Source organism: Macrobrachium rosenbergii, chromosome 8 (genome assembly GCF_040412425.1).
Source record: "Macrobrachium rosenbergii isolate ZJJX-2024 chromosome 8, ASM4041242v1, whole genome shotgun sequence".
Taxonomy (NCBI): domain Eukaryota; kingdom Metazoa; phylum Arthropoda; class Malacostraca; order Decapoda; family Palaemonidae; genus Macrobrachium; species Macrobrachium rosenbergii.
This window is the reverse complement of record NC_089748.1, coordinates 27,388,492-27,414,802: the sequence shown is the minus strand read 5'-3', so window position 1 is coordinate 27,414,802 and position 26,311 is coordinate 27,388,492.

Sequence of the window (26,311 nt, the reverse complement as noted above, 5' to 3'; positions counted from 1 at the left end):
ACTTTCACATGTAGCCTTAATAATGGTCTTGCATTTTTAGTATTACGGCATTTATTAAAGGAAGGATAATAAAGCATCCAACGATCTCTTTAGACAATAGGGACGTTTGTGAAAAATAAATTAGATATAATGTCATTAGAGCCAATTTTATTGGAAAGAAAAAAGGAGTGTTATTTGTAGTAAGGAAGTTATAAAAGAAGAGAGTGAAAGAAAACGTATCAGATCGGACAACGTTTCTATACTTTTTAGTGTAGCTTGAGTCTAGAACAAACCTAGAGTAAATATTTTATGAATCTCATTTACAGTAGAGCAAGATTCTTTTAGCAAGTTTTGCTTTTTGTTATACTGTTTAATCGAAGGTATTGGTTGTAGGAATTATGTTAGGAGAATTCGATGAATATTACAGCATATTTGGGGAAAAAATATTTCAAGGGAATAAAAGCCTAAAAGCCTCTATCAAGACATGAATTCTGAAAAGGGGACTCATGGGATAAATAGGTAAATAAAGACATCGAATATCATTATCTAAGGATTCAACGAAATGGCGAACTTCTTCCTGTTTCCTCTTGACTTTTCCTAAGAATTCTCTCCTTTTTTGTGTGAAAAGAAATGTGAAGACAATGATTCAAAACAAACTTTAACATTTTTCAGCTTGAGTGGAAAAAAGCTATTTTGTTTTCAGCTGAAATAGCCTCTAAAATTTTCTAAATGATTTTGAATAATGCAATTTATTCTTTCTTGTCCATATAGCTTTTACCATTGAAATAAATCTGGCAGAGGTACAAAATCACCAGGTGCAGAAAAATTCTGTCTGATTATTTCATGAATAATGTAATTATAGATTACACAGTCTCAACACTCAAACGCAGGAAAATACATGTCTTTTAGAATTCAGTTTTTATATTTGAGACAGTAATAATCCTCCTCCTGGAAACAATAATCATAGGTGAACACACAAATAATCTTACATTATCTTACGTTAAATACTATTATATATCCTGTTCACTCTGAAGAATGGACTTTTTTATCTTGTCCCACATGGACACGGAAAATTGTCAAGAAATATAAAGGTAGATGATTTTTCTTTTCAATTAGCAAGTCCTTGTCAATGTCTTTACAATGATGAACACTTTTAACCCAAGATTAACATCTTTGAATATATTTTTTCATTACTTGTTCTTCTCACATTTTCATATACCTATTCTTTAATTAACTTATTAATTTTTTGGTCTTCCATTCCAAATTTGATTCTCACCATGCAATCTAAAAAGAAACGAAGCATAATTATAATTCTTCAAGCAGGTTTCCTTGAAGATATTAAAAGTCAATATTAAATACCGAACCCATCACTATTTCCTATGTATAAGTAGAAAAAATTATCCTTAGAACACGTTATAGATTAACATTACAAGAAATAAAATCATTAACACTCGAAAATAATGTATTACAAACTAAATGTAACCCTAACGTTAAAAAATGTATGTATGTATAACCTGAAGTCATATATATAAAACCTATGCCTATATCTACTTTCATTTGAATTATCATGCAGCTGTATATGCAACTGCCTATCGTATATAATTCAACTGTTCAAAACTAATTGATATCTAACATAACATTGTCATCAATCTGAAATTAAGAAATATTAATTTACTAAATAGATTATAAATTATTTTTTCTTACTAATCCTATATTCAATTATACACAAACAAAATGAAATTTTCTATTAATAACACCATAAATTAGCATGGAAACAAAATTTCTTAAGTATAACGGATACAATGCTCAAACAAAACAAGGAAAAGTTAATTGTTAACCTAAATCAGGAAGAGATTATTATTCCCACTTACAGCATTTGATGGCGACAGTTATGGTTATCTCAAAAATTATAAAGCTTCATTTTAATATCCAAATATCCATTCCACCCGATAATGAGAGAGAGAGAGAGAGAAAGAGAGAGAGAGAGAGAGAGAGAGATTTCTGTCTTTTTTTATGATTTTACATGTTGGATTGTTAATCTGATGAGTATAAATTGTGTATCATTTGTCCAAACTAAAATGCTCCATCTTCTGTGCATGGAAGGAAGATTTCATTGCTACTGCTGACCTCGATTACTTGTTGAAAAACATCGGTTCATTTGATTATTCCTACATTTTTCATGGGGTTCATTTTAACGCGAAAAAGTTAAATCTTAGTTTAACGAACCACTGAGCTGGTTAACAGCTCTCTTAGGGTTGGCCCTCTTAGATTTATTTTACGTGGCAAGAACCAACTGGTTACCTAAGCAACGGGACCTGCAATATTGTGAAATCCGAACCATTATGACGAGAAATGAATTTCTATCACCAGAGATAAATTCCTCTAATTCTTCACTGGTTTGTCCTCGGAGAGTCGAACGTACCAACAGCGTACAGCTAAAGCTCTATATACCCTCCAATGAAGAACTGTATCTAGGGAAAGTGGATACAAAAGAGACACATATGATCAAGTATCGAAATAGACAATCTTGTAAAAATTCCGAGAGATAAACGTAACCTATGCCCTCCCTATATTCTAATTTTTTTAGTTTTCTGTAAAAGAAAACTACTGAGATGGCTTGTTGTCGGTCCGTCCGCCCTCACATCTTAAAAAACTACTGAGTCTAGAGTGCTGCAAATTGGTTTGTTGATCATCCACCTTCCAATCATCAAACATACCAGGTTACAGCCCTCTAGCCTCAGTAGTTTTAAGGTTAAAGTTAACCATGATCATGCGTCTGGCACCGCAATAGGTGCCAAAAGAACACAGGCCACCACCGGGCTGTAGTGAAAGTTTCATGGGCCGCAGCTGAGAGTTTGAAAATGTTGGCTGAGAGTTTCATACTCAGTATATACGCTATTTTTATTAAAACTTCATTGCCTAAGAAACTTCGGCTCTTTTTTACTTGTTTTATTTATATGCCAAAGACGAATGGACAAGGTTCTGGGCTCTCTACCGCCTGGTCTTTAAGAAAAACCGAAATTTAAAAACGAGCTTTACCATTCAGGAGAAGGTAGAGGCTCCATTTCCTAAACGATGAAGTCTAGAGGAACTCATGAAAATGTGGTTCTGATAAAACTTGTTGGGGAGAGAGAATGCAACAGGGCCAAGCCATCTGGTATATAAGAAGCCGTCTGCTGTTACATCATTAGTGTTTATTGACACCATTTTGTGTACGAGAAGCTTTAATGTTCCCTGTTCTCCGGAAAAAAAGAAGAGACATTGCAACATTATATGGTGTTCATATTCTCAGTATTTAAAACTCTGACTAAAGAAATATATTTGTATAAAGATGAGACGTCTTCGAAATGCATAACGTCCTTAAAAAATATCTGGTTTGTGGAATGGAAGTGATTTTACATACTAACTGACTTTCTTAAAATCTCCTAGATTTTAAAGTCTTATTGTTCAATCAGTAATATAACTTGATCTTTGTGGCAACCTATAAGGGAAAGGTTGACACTGTTTGCCAATGAAAAATAAATTTCTTATTATAGTCCAGTTAATTTACGCTAGCTGTTATATATATACTATATATATATATATATATATATTATATATATGTATATATATATATATATATATATATATATATATATATATATATATATATATATATATATATATATATATATATATATATATATATATATATATATTGGTGTGAAATTTTTATACATTCCTCAGCAAAATAGCAAGAAGGCACTAAAGCAGACAGCTTGGTACATGGTTTTCCTTTATTCAGGGCGGCCTATTGTTCTGAGATCCTTGTCTCATCCTCAAGGCTAAAAATACAAAGTAAAATATACAAATACAGCAAGAAGATTTAGGATATATGTACAAATAAAATATGATAAAGTAAAACATCAGTAAAAGCAGAAAAGTTTCGTTTAACTTCCTTTCTAAAAGGGCTATCCTCCCTCCTCCTCCTCCTCCTCTTCCTTCTCTGGAAACACTAACGCCTTTCCACTCAGAACTTTCCCTTTTCACCGCAAACGGACTTTGGGACCTGCTATTGGGCAAGGCGGAAAAATTGGAATCTTCTTTTTCGAAGGTTTCCTCTTCATTGCGTTTGTTTTAAATCGATTTTCATCTTCTTAAATATATTTTTATAAGTCTGTTCAAGTCTACATATATCACTGTGTTCATATTCAAAATCGTTTGGTCTTCCATCCAGTCATATTACGGTTGTTTAAACTAAACCCTCACTTCTCTCAACTCTCTCTCTCTCTCTCTATCTCTCACATAACACACATACGCACACTTTTTCAATGGTAAATGGTTAATAACCACCATAGAAAAAGTATGGAAATATATTTATTTATAAGAAAGCAAAATATTACAAGGAAAAAAAAATTATTACAACTAAAGCGCTAACCCTTATCGTCAAAAAAAATACATGTACCCTGTTAACTTGAGGTCATGAGAGGACAACCTACACCCTCAATCTACTTTCATTTGAATTATCATGCAGTTGTCGTATGCAACTGCTTTCGTTAAGTAATTAAAACACGGTACAGAACTAATTTCTTAGCTATACATATAGTAATGTCATCACACTATGATTAACACACTGAAACCCCACGCTAAATATATATAAACTAGTGAAAACTGTCATAATATATAATTATTGTTGTAGTATTTAATGATTTTGTGACAACCTCATTTATATAGGACCCGGATTTTTTTTAAGACAACGGCTCCAACTTCAACAACCACTAACTATTGTATGGGAGCAAATTAATAATGTTAGTTCCCACTTACTTGTTAATGGTTGTTGACGCTAGACACGTTATCTCGAATATTAATAATGGCATCTGGGTAAGGTTACCGTTGATATAACCATCACAGTACATAAAAAAAAAAAAAAAATTCAGCCTTATTCACAGGACGGGGCTCTTCAAGTTCTCATTACATTCTTTCAGTCAGTCACTCATTCCACTCATTCTCTCATCTGCTAGTCAAAACGTTCGAATTTGCCATAACATTCACCTAGTTCCAGCAATATAATTATTGCCATTGCGATGACATTCACGGTGGAAACATACGTCAACGAACTAATGCTAAAGTTCCTTAGGATTCTCTCTGTTCAGTTTACAATGAGCATCTAACAAGATATTAAGAAGAGAATGCGATAATGAAACAGGTTGATACTGGTTACAAATGACAAATGTCATTTTGAGCAGTGAGGGTGTTCTTGCCACAAGAACGTGGTTTGTCTCGAGGATATCTATAGTTTACACACACACTGATATATAATATGTACATATATGTTTACATACATATATATTACTTATATACACGTGGCTAAGAATATATATATATATATATATATATAGCTTATATATATATATATAACCATATATAAAGCTATAAATATATATATCATAGAAATAAATTATATATATATTCCGGCCGAAAAACTATAACTCGGGCCTTCGGAAGAAATTCAAAACTTTTTAGCGTCTCTTCCAACATTTGCAATATTGCTGAGAGTTTTTTGGAAAGTTTCTAAAAATCCTGTCTGGCATTTTTGCGCATAAATTAAAGCTCACTTCGAGAAACCAAAAATTATAAGCGCAAAGGGATAAAAATGAAGGGTTTTATTATGTTACTCATATCATGGATGTCTTACATGATAACATTTTGTTTCTAAATGTTCAAAAATGTTGGTTTCTTCAACTCTAAAGTAAATTTCGTGATTTTTATTGATACTTCATTCCTATGGGAGCCTAACGCCTGTCATTTATGAAGTATACTCCTGATATAATAATACCTCCATCATCAGCGTTAAAATGATCAGAAATTTAACATTTTTCTCCTTCGTTTCTTAGTCCCCGATGAAAGAAAGTTCTTATAAAACTTTATGATACTCCTAGTAGGTCTTCAACGGTCATTAAATGACCCCAAGATTATGCAGTCAAGAGATAAGTATCAGAAAAGTTAGCGCATTGTACCCGTGGATTCGGACCCGGCTTGCCGTTAATCTTTCAGTTAGTCATAACAAGAAAAGAGGTCAACCGAAAACTTTGCCTAGCCATTCAGACTATGGATATTGGAGCCATGACATTATTGTTAATCCGAAAATATCTTGCTATCTTTCACTGGCTCCAAGAATAATTCTGACCCGAGTCCAGCCAACTAGCGGTCAAGAAACTTTCCAGACGATTCGTTTTCCCTTTATATATATATATTGCCATATATATATATATATATATATATATATATATATAAAATAAACATACAGGTAACAGATTGTAATTTGGTAAAAGTTTGATATTATCGTTGTAACGACTCACTACTGAGATATAAAAATAATAATATCCTCCAAATTTAGGTAGTCCTGAAGGACATATCAAAAATGTTTGATGTACTTTTGAATTAGTGCGGACAGGATAAAGTGGCATTCCTTCATCATTCAAAGCTATGAGTAACTTTTGATATTTTTTTGTACCAGCAACTAAAAAACATTCAGATATTAAACTAAACTTTTGTCCACAATGACTTTTCGTGTCCTAAGGAAGTTTTTCACAACCATTTTATACACACATAAGCATCTCGTTATGGGAATAATCTTAGTAATCTTGAACCATTAAAGATGATGCAATAAAATCTGAAGATAACTCAATTAACTATAAACCTAGGAATATATTAGGTCTCTTCTGATTAGGGCACCGAAATAGTCGAATCTACTGTAAGATTATATACTTTAATAATTAGTTTGTTCCCATAGATATGTGAGAATATATTATAGAAATTTCTTCCAATAAAACCAGAGAGGCGTTAAAGAGAGAGAAGAGAGAGAGAGAATGAGAGACCTTTTTCCACAATTAAAAAGCATAAAAAGAAAAGTGGTATAAAAAAAAAGGTTTGAGAATTGAAACTAAACAAATTAACATACTTGTTGGAATAAATGGAGTTTCTGTAAATTTGAACAGGTAACGCATGAGAAAATCTTAGAAAACCGTGACTCAACTGTCAGGTCCGTTTTCACTGAACGTGCGAAAAAGTAAGTCCCTGTCCTAGGTGGCTGACAGAACTAGAAACATAAAAGGCTGTGGAGCCACCTATAAAGAAGGCGGTTTTTTTTTATATGAGGTAACTAATTTTATTTCGTTTCTCGTGAGGCGTTAACTGAAAGAAAGGAGTCCAGAATGAAGACCTACCGAGTAAAAATTCATATAAAAAGAGCCCATAAAAAAAAATATTTTATTAACTTTAATAATATGCACTTTATACATTAACTGGCATATTTGTATGAAATAAATACTAAACATTCCACTGAATACGAATGGTAGCTCATAAAACGTCACTTCTGTCACGTCCGTTTTTATAAAGCACGAATGAATGTCCTGTGCTTTCTAAATAACCCCAATGGATAATTAATAATTTTTCGATATCCAGCTAATTTTATAACATTTTGTGAAACATGCTTAGTGATTTACAAGAAGCTTGAAGGAACATATACCATTCAGTTAACGTACATTGATTCCCATTTAGCCACGTAAAATTTTTCATTTTTATATATTCTGCACTGATTCATGTAAAAAGCACCTTAAAAATTAAATACCACCAACATTCCGCTGGCTATAATCTCCTAGGACGAGTACACAGTGATCTGAAACTTGACGGGACCTAAGCCATAAAAACCCCACTATCCAGCTATGCAGTTTAAAAATCTTAAGTGTTTAGATGCATTTTCTCTTCACACCTTATCACCGTAAGAAAAAAGAAATAGTGCACCAATGTTATTGTCATTAACGGGACCATTTTCCTATTGATTTATTTTCTTAATCTCATTCCATAAAGTGAGGCACTTTTCTTCTCACATCTTTCTATCCTTATCATTTGTCATGTAAGACAGATAGGAACTTCAACTGGCCTTATCACATGACCCCAGCATACTTATATAAAACATTTTATAATTTTGATGCTATAATACAGATATCCCGCAATGAATTTACCAGAGAAGTTGAAAAATGTGTCACCTCTTTCTCTCAGACAACAAAATAAGGTGCTACCGAACGGGATGCTGCCAATTCCAGTAACTTCTGTATAAGTGCAAAATAATTCTCTAGTGATTAATACATGCGGTAAGGAAGGGACGATATTGAAATATTTCAAATGGTTTCAGCTTAATAAGTGTTCATTTTTTTAAGTAATGAACAAAACAATATATTATATTTATCATTTAGTATGCTAATTAGGTTTCCTGTTTCGGATAGTTTTTTGGTCTGAAGAGCTATTGTAATTTATGAGCTTTCTGAACTTGGCTAATAAGTATCATTTATTTTCTGCTGGATAACATGGAGTTAATCTGATGTTAAACGTCACTTAAAAATCTAAATTTATAAGCACTAATGCCGGTGACCAAATGAACTTGGTGATAGCTAATACTGTATATTGCAATCTCATTAAAACCATTTCACAACATTCCTTATTAGTTTCGTTCCACTGTAACCTCTCCCCACGTTGATTAAATCAAGGCCACGCTGACCACTAACGTCATTAGGATCATGATTTTAAAGGGTGCTCTACGAGTCTATCGGAACATCCAAGGCCACTTCAAACCCTCAGATCATATCGTTTTCTGCGGCTGTGAACACATTTCACTGAATCTCCAACGCGATTCAATGATCGAGTTCGTGGGAAAGGTTTGATCTGCGCTTTGCCAGAATTGTACCAATAACTTTCGTCTAAATGCCGGTTATGCATAAAAAAGGGTGGGACTTTCCTGAATTCTTTTCTATGGCTTCGAGAAGAGACGGTCGAATGCATACCCGTTTACAGGAAGATACAATAAGCCTCGTGTATCTGATACTTATAGTCACGAGGAGAAAATCAGTATATAATAGGGCTTTAAATATCGGTATATTGCATGAGGATAAGTCATGCGTACAACATCATTAGTAAAGAAATAAACATCAATGAAAAACATTTCACTGTTTCACTCTTTCAGTAAAAGTCGTTACCAGCTTTTTAATAACCTATCAGATTCCTTAGTAACTGAGTTCTGTAGATGAAGCGGCAGTTTCGAGGTTGAGGCTTTCTCCCGAAACCTGACTTTGTTAGTTACCTCTATTTCCATAGCATTTAATATGATTATGTTTATGACAGCAGAAGTTTTTAAGAAGATACTTTGTTGCAATGATGTTGAATAAATATAGTTGCATTATATACCGTGGTGTTGTCTGCTGACGAACAGATGCATTGAAGGTTATTATTATTTTTATTATTATTATTATTATTATTATTATTATTATTATTATTATTATTATTCATAATGGGAATACGGTCTTGAGGATTACGCCATAGACTAAGAACATTACGACCGTCTGTTATAAAAGTAAGATATAAAAAGACGAAGAAGTACAATGACTATCGAACTCACGTGGTAAAACATATTAAATTATATAAATAGTAAGCAATAATAATACATTAACTGTAATCAACTAAAGGAAAATAATCAAAACAGATTTTATGTCACGTTTACCGGTGAGAAAATAATAGAATAAATGAATAAAGAGAGAAAAATGTTCTTAGGTGTAACCTCAAGCAAGGTAACTCAAACCCCGGACTCTGCGGTTGCCCTTGGTATAGAGGCGATGAGATGCTCCTGGCAATAGACTGGCGGTCCCGACCCGAACACGGCAACCCGGAACCCACAAATACCAACGTGGGTATTCCAGTCAATTAAGCTAAACCTAACACAAAGGACGTGAAACTGAACGTCCTAAAATAACCCAAGACACCTCGTGATGCCTCGGTATGAGTTGCGTTTCGATCGCGAAAGGCTCATCTTCTAAATGAATTGAATTGTTGAGAAGGGCATAATCCGTGCTAATACTAAACCGGTTGATTTCCTAATTAATATGATTTAGATTGCCTCTGTGTTGTTTATGGTTACGGGATACATTGTGGAAATGTCGTCTATTTTTCCATACTGAGTTGAAAGCTATTTAGTGTTTGGATATAGCTTATTTTTCTTATTTGTTCATGTTATTAAATTTTTGTAGAACAAAAGTATACCTTAGTTTTACAGACCTCTGAGCTGAGTAACAGCTCTCCTAGGGCTGGCCCAAAGGATTAAACTTATTTTTACGGGCTAAGAACCAACTGGTTACTATAGCAACGGACCTTTTAAAGCTTATTGTGGAATCCGAACCACATTACAGCGAGAAATGAATTTCTATCACCAGAAATAAATTCCTCTAACTTTTCATCAGCCGGCCGGGGGAATTGAACTCCGGCCCATCGAGTGACAGTCTGAAGCTCAACGGACTCAGCCAACGAAGGGCTTTTTGTAGAACACAAATCTAATTAGGATAACAAAAGAAAGGTCTAAGTTGTAAAGAGTAAATGGGTTATTATAATTACAAAAAGTCTTTCATCTCATATCAGCCAAACCCAGTAGTGTTTTACCCATTGGGACAGGGTACTGGCAAGGCCCGCTCGTAAGTCTTTATGCTGTAAAGTCTGATCACTTTTATATTGATGCAATTTTGAGAGTTCCAGACCATTCCTAGCTTGTACATATTAAAACCATTATAGTACGTACATATATATAACCATTATATATTTATATAAATATGTATGTATGTATACGAAAGTACACTTCGCATCACTGAAACTCTGTAAGTTTTTCACTAAAAAACCATTAATGATAAAACTTGAAACTAATATAGTGAAATAATGCTTTTATATCAGATCGTCTTGCCACTGTCCTCCACATGAAAAATGTCTCAGCACGTCTTTATTTTTCAGTATCTGTGTGTGTGTGTGTGTGTGTGTGTGTGTGTGTGTGTGTGTGTGTGTGTGTGTGTGTGTGTGTAACCTATTTCTAAAAGGCTACGATCAGCTAGAAAGAAGATTGTATAAATCTCTATACGCGAAGTTATTAACTATTTAATTCCAACAAAGCACTAAAGCTATCAATTTAATAATAACGAAAGAGAATTAAAGATGTGAGGGACTGACCTGTTCTAATTTGTTGTCCACTATGGCTTCCAAAGCCATAAAATACTTCAAAATTTTATCTCTGAACCAATTCCTCAAGTATACTTCTTTTTGTACTTGCTGCTCACTAGCAAGAGTCAGGAGATATAGTGAGAAAGAGGTGGGATAGAAAGGGAAAGTATGACAAAGAGGAATAGCAGAGAAGAGCGAACATAGTAAAAGAGAGAAATACAAAGAGGATTTACGTTTGTTCAGATTTCAGTATTTGTTAAAGCCTGATAGTATATAAATCATCATTGTGCTCTCATAGAAAGTCGGCTGGAAAGTTAGTTTCAAATAGGCTGCATTTTGGCACCATGGGGGTTTGAGTAACGGCTGCCAGTAAGTGTGAGAGGGTGTTAAGGAATGCAAAAGACTGCGGCAGATCTTGCAATCATCCCAACCAACTGAGATAGTAAAAAACCCAGATCTTCATAGTAATGATAAACTGGAGATATCTAAAAACAAAAAAACAAAAATTCATAAATAATTCAGAGTTTTGATCATTATTTCATGCTTTATGATAATACCACAACGCTTTAAGGTCAGAACAAGAATGCCATTTTAGGCCTCGATTGCATAAAATGTATTGCAAGCAGAAAAGAAGTTAAAATTTCAACGCCAATGTAGAGTACAAGTTGTTAACTGGGCGAGGTTCTGTTACTTTTTGTAAACATCATAATATATATATATATATGTGTGTGTGTGTGTGTGTGTGTGTGTGTGTGTTTGTGTATAACAAGAAGGTAAAAGTTATAGAAAGAGAGTGTGAATCTAAAATATAAAAATAAAATGGAAGTGGATCTAGAATATGACCACCATAATTAAAAAAACTGCTGCCGTGTTCGAATATTTAATTAACCAAATCCCAAGAAAAATGTGGTAAAGAAAATACCGCGCATAAAAAGGACTCTAAAAAAACCCCATCCTCTGAAAAGAAAGTATTTTTGAAGAAGGCTAAAACACAAACCCTGATGGAAAGGTCAGACGATCTCAAACCCTCGGGCCTCGGCAGATGAGGTTTCCATGCAAGAAGATAAAATATGAAAATGATATTGAGCATAAAAAAGAAATAAGCATTCTGATATTTACGTAAAAGACGTTGCTGTAAAAGAATTATAAGAGGAATCGTAAACTGAAATAGAACAAAAGAACAAAAAAAGATCGCGGAGAGGAATGGAATTTAAATATATTTTAACCAGTTGAAAAGGCATGGTAATAGTGGTAAATAAAAAAATTATTTACGTGGACAAAAAGCAAAACCATTAAAGTACATACAGAAGAAATAAAAGAATGATATATATATATATATATATATATATATATATATATATATATATATATATATATATATACATACATATATATATATATATATATATATATATATATATATATATATATATATATATATATATATATATATATATACATATACACACAGACACACACACACACACACACACACACACATATATATATATATATATATATATATATATATATATATATATATATATATATATATATATATATATATATATATATATATATATATAATGAACTGTAATTCTTACAACATGTATATAAGTGACAAGGAAGAAGCTAGTTTAAAATACTCAAGCTACACCATAATAACAATACGAATAAAACAGTACGCAAACAAAGAGGCGAAAAATATGAAATTCGAGAAGTTCAAGTGGATAAAACAATTTAAAAATTAAACGCTATACGGCATATGACAATATAAAATTATAGTAACAGAAAATACTATATTCGTGACAGCTAAAAAGGCGGTGATAGAATAAGTATCTAGTTAAAAACAAAATCAATGCAAACACAAGAAATGTTAATACCGGGGCACATGGAGAAAGGTTTGACATAACAAAATTCAATCTTTTTCCAGTGCTAATAATAAAAGTTCTATAGTATGGCAAAAATATTCTAAAAAACAAAAGGAATGTGGGTATCTTATTTTAAGCTATGAAAACTTCCAAGAGTAAGATTTGGGAATTATTTATATTCCTAATTGTTATATATTCAAGTTACTGCGTAATTAAGCAAAGAAAAAATTAATATGAATAAAACTTCTCAGTTTCTTTTCCTTGTCTTCGCAGTTCACTTCGCATCTCCATCACCATACAGCTACCCTCCAATTTACTAATACTTCTATTAATTCTGTTGAACTGAATATAGAATATAGAATTTAGGCCAAAGACCAAGCACTGGGACCCATGAGGTCATTCAGCGCTGAAACGAAAGTTAACGGTAAAAGGTTTGAAAGGTGTAACAGGGAAGAAAATCTCGCAGTTGCACTATGCATCGATTGCTAGGGAGAGGTGGAAAGTAAGACGGAAGAAAGAGAAAATGAAAGGATGTACAGTAAAACGAACGAAAGGGGGTTGCAGCTAGGGGCCGACGGCACGCTGCAAAGAACCGTAAGCAATGCCTACAGTGCACCATGAGGTGCACTGACGGCACTACCCCTACGGAGTTTAATTTTATTAATTTACATCTAAAAAATCTGCTTTATAACATACTCTCAGATACGGCTTTCTGTCAGGTCTTAAAACTGACTATACGCTAAACTTACTTTGATTACAAAAGTCATGTCCCATTAAATTTATTGTGTATCTTTTTCACGTCATGAAAAATTTCACCGCATTCCTGCCATATTTCGGCTAAAAAAATTCTAGTAAATTCTCTTTCACTTCACTCTACTTTCCATCCCACACACTGAGCTGGCACAGAAAAGCTTTTTGCATCATGCTGTAATTTCTCTCAACGTACACCGTTATTTCAACAGCTACTTCAAGCTTGGGAGTAATATAGTCCATGACTTTTTCTCTATTCACTTTCAAATTATTAAGTATATATATATATATATATATATATATATATATATATATATATATATATATATATATATATATATATATATATATATATAACATATACATATATATATATATATATATATATATATATATATATATATATATATATATATATATATTACCTACATTAATTTACAGATGCATGTATTTATTTATTCTTACGAAAATCAAAATAACACTCCAGACTAGCTTGTCGTCCCCAATGATACAAGAATCTTTTGCTCGACTTTGTTGCTTATAGAAATGTGTATGTAAATAGAATTCTTCCCTCGTTTATTTAGAAGCCTACTGATTGCTTCGTTCCTAAGTTAACTGGTATTTTCGTACGTTAGCTACAAGACTCTTATTATGCCCGTGTTGGGGAATGGCTAATGTTACTCTATTAATGGTTCCTCGTTAGGGGAGTGGGTTCCGTTCTCAGCTAGCACTCTGCTGGCCGCGAGTTCGAATCTCCGACCGGCCAATGAGGAATAAGAGGAATTTATTTCTGGTGACAGAAATTTATTTCTCGCTATAATGTGGTTCGGATTCCACAATAAGCTGTAGGTCCCGTTGCTAGGTAACCAATTGGTTCTTAGCCACATAAAATACATCTAATCCTTCGGGCCAGCCCTAGGAGAGCTGTTAATCAGCTTAGTGGTCTGGTTAAACTAAGGTATACTTAACTTACTCTATTAATGAAATCTGATAGTATTAGCTTAAGGCCTGCCAATTGCTACCCAATGTTTGTAACTCCCCTGTTATTTAAAGCCTTTGAGCCTCTTTAAGGAAAACGTTTTTGAGTGCTTATGATAAAAGTAACCTCAGTTTTCCAGTTTACAGCTCGGATTTTGGAAGGGCCTGGACGATCGTGCACCTTTTTTTTTACAAATTCCAGTTTTGTACGGTAATCCCTATAATATGGTTATGAAGTTCCCAAGGTTGATCTTGACTTCAGAGCTGCTCTCAACCGTCTTAATCATGAGGCTCTTGTTTTCTAATTTCGACAGATGGGAGATGGGGAAGCATTTTTAGCTGATAGACTGACAATAAACTCTGCAATTAATGTGGGAAAGTAATCTCTGTTGTTCTTCCGAGTAATGTTTTGTCCACTCTTATTTATTGGCTGCCAATACCTCTGGTAATCACTGAAACGTCCGCAGAGGATAAGATATTATTTTTCTAGCTACTAAAGAGTGCATCAATGAACTTGAAGAATGACACGTAGCAATCCCATGTTACTTAAACCAATAGGTCACAGGCTGACATTTCAATTCATCCTTCTTTCCCTATACTACGACGAAAATGGGACGGTAAAACTCGAAATTGTGTGAATGCTTATTCAAAGAAGGCATAAAAGTTTTCATATCCTTTGTTCATTGACCGATGTTAGTCAGGTCTGCTGCATAACCGATTAAAGTTTTATGACCATAATACACACACACAGACATATATATATATATATATATATATATATATATATATATATATATATATATATATATATATATATATATATATATATATATATATATATATAGTTATAGTTTTTCGTGACAATAGCGTCTATTGAAAACTAAAGCTTTCAAAATATATAATGTTTGCAACAATATTTTCATTTCATCCGGACAAATATTTGTAGTTTGCCTTCTACTAGTTGTTACCATGAGTGCTCAGAAAATTGTTTAATTCAGAGGTCCTTAACCCGGGGGTCCATGGACCTCCAAGGAGCTTCAGGATCCGTAGAGGTCACATAACAATTTTAATTAATGAAATAAAATGAAATTTAATGTTATATTTTCATCTCATGGGCAGTTGTTTTATTATTATCTAAGTTTTGATTGGCAGTGTTCCGTAATACTGTGTGATTAACTTCATATCGATTTCCGGTCCGTGCAGGCAGCTCAAAGGGTGAAGAATTCACTTAGTCTGAAGCCACTGACAACTGTAACTTATTCATTACACTGCTGGGAAACTGGAGATGATACTTCCTAGCAGCGGAAAACCTCTGCATCCTCGATACAGCTGGTTCAATTTTCTTGTGGTCAAGGTAAGATAGGTCTGGCTGTTACATTAGTTCCTATTAGTATAAATGTGAAAACGGTCACATTTTTTGCTTACAGGAACTTTCCTTCATCATCAGATTCACAATTTATTAGTTCACTTTCTGCAGGCATCCAGTTTCCTTAAATATTTCTTGTTACGTAAAAATTAATCTTTGTCGCTCTTACATAAAGTGATGGACCTTCTAACAGTGTAATGATTATAGAAAATTATAAACATACTCCAGATAGTAAATCTAGTGTATGTCATTTTTCAGTTTAAAGTTGATATATATATATATATATATATATATATATATATATATATATATATATATATATATATATATATACATATATATATATATATATATATATATATATATATATATATATAAATAAATAATTATATAATATAAACACATTTTACAGAAATTATATATATATATATATATATATATATATATATATATATTGTGTGTGTGTTGGTGTGTATGTATATTGGCGCTGTTATTTGCTTGCTTGCACTCTTAAATACATGAGAGAGAGAGAGAGAGAGAGAGAGAGAGAGAGAGAGAGAGAGAGAGAGAGAGAGAGAGAGAGAGAGAGAGAGAGAGAGATTTTCCAATTATATTTATAACCAAATATTCTACAAGTATACTTGCATGAAAAATAACTGTTTTTGTGTTTGACTATACTTACATCATAAATTGTCCATACTTGAGAGAGAGAGAGAGAGAGAGAGAGAGAGAGAGAGAGAGAGAGAGAGAGAGAGAGAGAAGGGGGAAGTGCATTTCTACTGCCATCTATGTTTTATTTCCATACTTTACGTATTGCTTCTATATAATTTTCATAATAATTATTTACTTATTGTTTTTCGACAGTCCAAGCTTGTGCTGGAAATGTTAATGCAGGGGAAAGGCAACAAAATTATATACCATTTGGTTAAACTTGATGGGACACGCAAGCACAGTTTTTCCGTATGATTGCCAATGAAAGCAAAAAGTCCATAAAACCTCCTGTAAATAGAACGAACAGTGCTGAGAAGGCTCGATTTGAGAAAGCTGAAACCTTATCAAAACTCGGATTTGTCCTAACACAAACCCATATCTTTAAGCATCCTCTGAAAGTGCTTGTTTCACGGCCAGGCGAAACACTGAAAGTGCCTGTTCACGGCCAGGCGAAACACACTGTTGACAGTTGGAGAGACCTTAGTAAAGTCATATGACGTGGAAATGGTCAAGCTTGATTTGTGCTTTAGAAGATACGACAAGAACTAAAACAGTGCCTCTATCAAATGATGTTATCATTTCCAGAATCGGTGACACTTCTGCTAATACACCTAAGCAAGTAAAGAGGTACAGAGCTTTCAGTTTTCATTCAATATGTAATTGGATGAAAATACTGATGTCTCAGCCCAACCGGCTTATAGTTTTGGTCTGTTATATGCATGGTGCTGTCATCAAAGAAGAATTACAATTTTGTGCGCCCCACGCAGAAACTACGAAAGCCATCGACGTCTTAGAAACGGTCACATACTTTTTGTCTTGGTAAGCTGTGTACAAATAGAGCACCAGCAATCCTTGCGAACACTTCTGGCTTTGCTGCTCTCAGCTCCGTGACCTACTGTTTTCTACATCACAACCTGACATCAAAGACTCTGCCATTATTCTAAAAGAGGCAGTTGTCAATGGCGTGGAAGTCGTCAGCTTCATCAGAGTCAAGATTTTGGACCATCATATTTTCAAGATGTTTGATCAAGAGGTTTGCTTGTTTTCCAGATGACAAACCTTAAAGTGCTTGATTGAACTTGAGGAAGAAGTTCCACTTTAAGAAAATGAGAAAGGCCTTTATTAAAACAATTTGACTGTGAGGAGTTCTTTCGTGAATAATTTACTTGGCGCATATAACTGGCCATTTAAATGAGGAAAATCTTTCAATTCAAGGCCCTGCAGTGAGCATTATGTGATGCTGCTTGAAGACCACAAGATTTTCCGGTAAAATTGTCGCTGTAAAAGAGGAGCTTTGAGTTAGACAACTCTGTCAATTTATTCCTATTAAAAGTCTCTTGCAGGATGGAATTGAGCGTGGCTGAGCCCTGTCAGTTCCTCTGAAGGCAGAAATCTGCATATATCAGGATACTTTACTAAACCCTTACAAAGGTTACCTCTATTCAGGTGACCCTAAAGCTGAATGATGGAGCTGTAATCATCTCCTTCCCGACTTAGACAATCAGTGATGAAGACCTTGCCAAAGATGACCGCGTTGATCTGAGGGCAAGGAAGGTGATACAAATGAGTTCTACACAGAGTCGTATAGAAATCGGGTATTCGTTGACACAAGGTAACCCTAATTAGGCAAAGCAAACCCTAAGTGCTTTCACGATGTTTCTAAACGTTCTCGCCAGTGTTGTTTCAACAACCTCCATTACCCTGGGATCGCCTTCGCAGCTGAATCCATTATTACCCTACACACCAAATACTTGCAATTTGACATAGCATACTTTGAATAATTCAGTGCATCTTAATTTTAGTAAATAAATGTCACCAACTGTTTAGTTATATTCATTAAATCGTAATAAGTTTTTGTAAGGAATTTTACGCTGTAATTGTTTTCACCAACTCTGCAGATGCAGCTCTAGTTCAGGTATTTTACTCTATCCTGGTCTCATGATATCAAGATCATTTACCTATCTACTCTTGTCAAAGTCACTCAGTAAAACACGATAAAAAAATATATGTTTTAAGCACGAGGAAAATTTTTAAGACAATAAGTAAGAATAATTGAAAAAAATTGATTACCAAAACACGATGAATACTCCCACAGGCCCACGCGAGTTACATATGTGGGCTTGAAAGGAAATCCCATTCATTTCAGAGATATTCAAGAGGTACTCCAATGCAACATTTTGGAATCAACTGCAACCATTATGAACGAGTTGGAATTAATCTTCAAGCCCTTTGGTCGCTAGTGGAAAAGCCAATTTTGATTCAGTTTTATGACTAACTACTTTCGAGTCACAGTTTGGGTGAGTAAACAGTCTTCAAGTTGAATTGCCTTTTCGGGAATCAAGGTTCTAAAGCCGAAGGGCGTATCCTCTGACTGAGGGCAACAAATTATATGAATCATTATTACATCATATCATATATACAGTATATGTATGTATGCTTATATGTCACTAAATACCGGGTGACAATATATTCAGCTAAGGTTACAGAAAAAAATATATATATATATATATATAATATACACATATACACACATTTTTTATAACGTTAAGTCTTTTCTTCTCACAGACAAGACAACGATCGATGCCAAATTCATATTTTAACAGTTAAGTCGTAGATGAATCCTGGTGCATAAAACTTCCACCTACTTAGTCGCTTCATATATCTTCATGGAGGTTCATCAGCAGTGTCGAACCCTCCTAAACTTACTGAGGCTTTCACCTCCATCCTGCACACACTCTTTTACCTGGTTGTTGAGGTCTTTGTTTTCCAATGCCCTTTTCAAGCCATCTGCCCAGTACTTTCTAGTTTGTCCTCTCCTCCTTTCACATAATTATCTCGACACACTCTGATTCATACTTTCTCTTACGCTTACTTTTGTACCATTTCTTCCGCATATTTCCACGTTACCCACTTTTTCGTTTCTCCTTATGTCACATGCATTATGAAAACAAATCATCCTGACAGCTTGAACTTTTTTCTTATCTTTTTCTTATTATCTCCTTGCTAGTAAACCTCTTACAACGTTATTCACCTTTTTACTGGAGTTAACATATTTATATATCATTTGTATCTCGACATTATTCACCCTTTCAGTTCTCGATTGTGCCAACCAGATAATTCAACATATGACGCCATATGACGCAAGATAATTGGTTATCAATCCATCTACGCGATATAAACGCCACACTTCACTTTCCTTAAGGAGATTTGCTGTAACAGCCCATTCATTCATTTCAAAGCTGTTTATCAGGCAGACTTTCTTCTGCAACAAATGTGTTTCTGTGAGACAATGTAGTGTTTTGCGGCATTCAGCGCATTCCAGCGCATAGGTAAATGCCTGATGATCTGCAGACTGAATGAGCGGAAGTGCTCATCAGCGTTTTTTCTCGAATGTTCTGGAAGCTTTGCCCAGTTAGAACCCGAATATGGGTGTGTCGTGAAGGAGGGGTTTGTGCGTTTGTGTGTAATGAGCAGTTGCTTGTGGGGTAAGTGTCTGGGGCTTCTATCGAATGCCATACATTCGTTTCGGGGTAGCCAAAGTGAGAGGACTCTGAGGGCCAACATCCCTGCTGGAAGGGTGAGTGTTAAGATAAAACAGTAAATTAACATTTTAGTGGCTTATCATTTCTTTTAACATTTCTCTCTATGTGGTGTAATGGTATTAAAGTGAACTAAGCTGGCTTTAATACTAATGGGAGATTTCTCTCTACAGATGTTTCATGCCCATGCATGCTCATGCATGCTCGGGAGTAGACACACCTACAAATGAACATGGCCACTATGGAATGTAGCCACATAAGTGAACTGGTGACATGAAGACCAAAAATTAGAATGGAGACTGAATAGTGACTGGGGGTTGAGATGGAAGACATCATCCGATCCAGAAAAATTTCATTGGCAGGGCACCAATTTTCATATTATACACACACACACACACACACACACATATATATATATATATATATATATATATATATATATATATATATATATATATATATATATATATATATATATATATATATATATATATATATATATATATATATATATATATATATATAATATTATTTCTATAATAGATTTATTATTTTTTCCCGATTTTATATTTCTCATTTATGTTATTATTATCTAAATCTTCAATATTATTATTGTGTCATTTTTTCATGGGAGGGGCACGTGCCCAGGTCAGCCCTGTCCACCCCCAACCCTCCCTGGAACCACTAGTGTGGGAGAATCCCACTTTTTAGTTCTTGTGACTGATAAAATGTTTGGGAAGACATTAATTTAGGCTTTTTTTTATTTTAGTATTATGCTTATTTAGAATTTTTAACCCTGTCATATGTTAGATTTACAGAATAAACTATTTTTGTAAAACACGGTTTAATTTCCACAAGCTAGATGTAGGGTAATTAGTATTCAAGTGAGAGAGAGAGAGAGAGAGAGAGAGAGAGAGAGAGAGAGAGAGAGAGGCTCGACCACGTCTACCAACACTTCAGGTAAGTCTGTTATTGTAGCAAATGCGGTTCGAACACACACAGACAACACTTTTACGGCTTCTGTTTGTGTTCCTGTCAAAGCCTTCTGAATTACGCATCTTTTAATAAACTATCATACTTTCTTCTCTCCTAGTGACCAACACCTATAACATCCTTTTCATCTTTGCTCTGTTGTATTTCTACATTTCTTACCGTTTCAACCATTGTTATCCACATAGCCTATGCTACATGAATAATTCATCTCAAAAATCTTTCACCATTTTGCTCTCAACCTCTTCACTTTCACTTCATAATGAAGAGTTGACTTAGAAATCTGTTCAGACATTCTACTTTCGATTCCCCCTCTTTTTTTGCAGATAATTGCACTAATAAACCAGTTACAGTCTTCATGAATAATTCATCTCAAAATCTTTCACCATTTTGCTCTCAACCTCTTCACTTTCCTCCATAATGAAAAGTTGGCTTAGCAATCTGTACAGACATTCTACTTTCGATTCCCCTCTTTTGTTGCAGATAATTGTACTAATAAACCAGTTACAGTCTTCCACTCTCAATACGAACAGTATTGAGGATATGGGAACATTAAGGACTATAAGATATTAAAAATCATGTAATTTTCACATTCTCTGACTTTCTCCTTATTCTCTCTCGCCAATCTGCTTTCATAAGTAAAATAAGATAGATAAGAAAAGAAACAATATCACTTTTGGAAAATACAATCATTCGCGACATTTGTGAACAAGGTAACGAGAGCTAACTACCAACTGATAACGAAGTTTTATAAAGTTAAGTAAGCATCATCTCTAGACAAAAATCTTGCCACACTTCCATACAGGAAACCGGTTTGTCTTACGGCATGATATTACAACAGACATTCCCTGGGTAATTTAATTGCCTTCCTAACCAGAGGAATAAGGAAATGAAAAAGTGATTCACAGATCCTAAATATAAGAAATTCAACTGAGGAACAAAACTTTTAGTAATAAGAGAGAGAGACAGAAAGAGAAAATTAGGAGGCAAAAGACCCTAATTAGTCTTAATTATAACCTCCACCAGGGCGGGATGTCCGACTGCCCAAGCCACAGTCATCCTTACTTTCATGTCATCCGTAGTTCCTCGTTGGGAGGGTGGGTTCCGTTCTCAGCTAGCACTCTGCTGGCCGCGAGTTCGAATCTCCGACCGGCCAATGAAGAATAAGAGGAATTTATTTCTAGTGATAGAAATCCACTTCTCGGTATAATGTGATTCGGATTCCACAATAAGCTGTAGGTCCCGTTGCTAGGTAACCAATTGCTTCTCAGCCACGTAAAATAAGTCTAATCCTTCGGGCCAGCCCTAGGAGAGCTGTTAATCAGCTCAGTGGTCTGGTTAAACTAAGGTATACTTAACTCATCTCATCCGTTCTTCCTACCACTTCTTCCGCCTTGCCGCGATGTGTATTGTATTAGGAGGAGAGAGAGAGTGTGAGGGAGGGAGGGGGTTTGCCTTTGCCAACTGCAGTCAAACGGATATGGCTTTTATGTTACCTTTTATTTCATCATGATCATTGGAACAGGGCGAATTAAAATCTAGTGGGAACAAGGATTATACAATCAACATTTCAAGCAAAATATTAATTTGAGATACTTAATATAATAATTTTTTACAAATTTTTACAGCAAAATACCTACGACTACATGTTCTATAAAAAAATACTCTCATGAAACATTCAAAAGCGTTTATAATTCGCAGTATCCATCTGTTTCAATATGCTAATCCACAAGAACAAATTTTGAAATGATATCCAAAGTGATCTTCCTGTTGTCAATTAACAAAAGCCTTTGCTTTTCAATGGAAGTATCAGTGGCGCATACTCTTCACTGGAGCAGAGAAGTAAATGAACCCAATATGCTGTTTCAGCTCGAGATTAGCAGGTACGCAATTAGTAAACTTGATATGCCCTCATTTGTTTACAGAATGAATATCCAGTTGGCTAATGAGCCGTTTAATTAGGCATAAACGCTCATGTGTTTTAGCCTTTAATTAAATGATTGGCGTTCTTTGCATAATAATCAAACAATGCACCGTATCAAGTAACGGATAGCACATGTAACTGTTAGGGCAAGTGGCCTTGACCTCAGTCAGCTGTTCGCAAGGGTGGGTAAATTTTTCAGAATACACGTAATCCGAGACAGCACACACACACGCGCACACACACGCACACACACGATGCATGATTATGTGCATTGGCAGACAGGTGTTTCGACCATATCAATATGTAAATATTCTTCACTAATTCATAAATTATGGTCTTGGGAGTCTGTTGCAACACAGCTTTTTAGAGACTGAATTTCTAAAATCTGCAACATTAGCGCAATATAAAAAGAACTTCTGAATCACGATTTAATGCAAGAGAGAGAGAGAGAGAGAGAGAGAGAGAGAGAGAGAGAGAGAGAGAGAGAGAGAGAGGCTATCGGGGATTATTCTGGAACAACAGTGGTTATCGTAACGAGTCTGTCTGTTTCCGCTTTACTAACTTATCTCCATTTTATATCGTAGCAGTGTCTCCTTGATTTAATCTGATAACTTCACTTGTGGAGTTAAAGTCGAAAAAGAAGATGGAAAACGGTATTTACAGTTGTTTGGTTTCTTTACCGGTGCGTTGCGGTTTCAAAGCTGGCAAAATATTTCATAGTTCCATATGTTTCATTATTTGGAGAATGCGCGCACGAAACTCGTGTACCTGTTTACCAAAGTAAATATGTATTCATTCATTCAACGAGGATTACATTGCATCAAGTAACTGGATAGGTAGATTAATAATCATTTAAAGAGAACCTCTTATTCATGGAAAGCCTTTTAGCATTCCTGAGAAGCATAACAGAAGATAAATAAAAATTGTACAGAAAAAGCTACATAATCAATAAGAAAGTATTTTCCGCCAATAATACCATCGACTTGTTCGTTAATGCTTTCGAAAATTTCTGTCGTTATTGGGAGAATCTCGATAAACATTTTTTCTCCTTTCGAAACCCACGTTGTAAATATTTTAAATAGTCAATCTGTGCCGGACCGGGTCATAAAAACTCAAGAGCCACTGATTATAACCTCTGTAGGTATTGTGGAAATATTATCCTTATATGTAAGATGGATGCTTACGCAAATGTTCACTGAGCTCCTCTCACGAATGATGTTGACAATGTTAGTGTAAGATTTCGTTAGGTACAATAATCGGACTTTGGGTGTTTCGGAATAATAATAATATAGCTTACAATAGTTACAACAGAGTTGAAAACATTTATTTACGTATAAGCCATCAAAACACAGATAATAAGGATAAACGATGATGATAAGCTTTTCCTGGGAAAAAAAAACATAAAATCGAAGCACAATCGTTTTAATAATAAATCAAATAAACGTTCGATAAACAATAAAAAAAGGATTTTTATCTCCTGACTCATTGCGGAAATCAGCCTTGGAAAAGGGGAGAGTTACGATTTCAAAGCGAAAACAAAGGAAAAATAACTTGAAAGACACTTATACGAAAACCAATACAAATAAGCAGAAGGATCATCGAGGGTGAAAAAATGAAGCCACTCTGATGTGTTTTGTTAAATACTGTAAAATATATATATATATATATATATATATATATATATATATATATATATATATATATATATATATATATATATATATATATATATTTGTATATATATATATATATATATATATATATATATATATATATATATATATATATATATATTTTCCTTCGTTTTCAACTTTGAAATCGTAACTCTCCCTTTTCCAAGGCTTATTTCCGCAATGAGTCAAGAGATAAGAATCCTTTTTTATTGTTTATCGAACGTTTATTTGGTTTACTATTAAAACGGTTGTGCTTGGATTTTATTTTTTTCCACGAAAAGCTTATCATCATCATTTGACCCGTATCGTCGCTGTAGTATCTTTAAAAAAATTGCACAATGACGCCAGGCGGTCACACGAGGGTAACAGTATTGAACTCTTTTCAGCTTTGCTCTGTCGCTTCTCAACACCCACTTCGTTCCTCCTCTCTCTTCATCCCTCTCCTCATTTTAACTTCGTTTCGCCTGCACGGTGAGTCAGGTGGGATAACCCTGTGGTTCCTTATACGTTACAGCACACTTGGAATGCAATTCCTATCGCAACAGTGGAGAGAGCTTTATTACCTGACTCTCCGAAGTGACTCTCTTGGTTACAAAATGCGGCGCAACCGTCAGTCTTATTAGTCTGCAGAAAGTGTGAGGTTCAAGCCGAAGTATTCCATGTGGCTTTCGAATTTTTGTCATAACATACGATTATAGTTTTTTATATATATCTCTCCACTTTCATTACCATTTTTGTTGTTGCTTTTGGTAACCGTGGTGTTGGTACTGTTGTAGATGTTGGTACCAGATTACATATATACACTCGAACACGCAAACACACACACACACACACACACACATACACACAGAGACGAACGCCTGGACATAGGTAATGGTATAACAGATAACGTTTTTCTAAAAGTTCAACAAAATGAAATCGAGACTAGACTCATACTTTTAACTCATGACATCACCATTTCTCAAAGATTTAGTTATGCTCCGGTATATTTTTTCACTACACCACCCTTTTGCGATCGTACTATATTCAGTTATCAGATGCTTTTCAGTTCTCTGTAATAGAAAACTATTGTGCCGGCTATGTCTGTCTGTCCGCCCTCAGATCTTAAAAACTATCGAGGTTAGAGGGCTGTAAATTGGTATGTTGATCGTCCACCCTCCAGTCATCAAGCATACCAAATTGCAGCCCTCTAGCCTCAGTAGTTTTTATTTTATTTAAGGTTAAATTTAGCCACAATCGTGCATCTGGCAACGATATAGGACAGGCCACCACCGGGTCGTGGTTAAAGATTTATGGGCCGCTGCTCATACAGCATTATACCAAGCCCACCGAAAGATAGATCTATTTTCGGTCGCCTTGATTATACGCTGTACAGAAAATTAGATTGCGCTGAAGAAACTTCGGCGCATTTTTTACTTGTTGACAAGAGTGTTTAATAGGGAGTTTTCGATCCAGTATGAGGCCCGGATATAAACACGGAAGTAGGCCATGTTTTAGGTAGGCTGTGTTGAGCAAAAGCGACA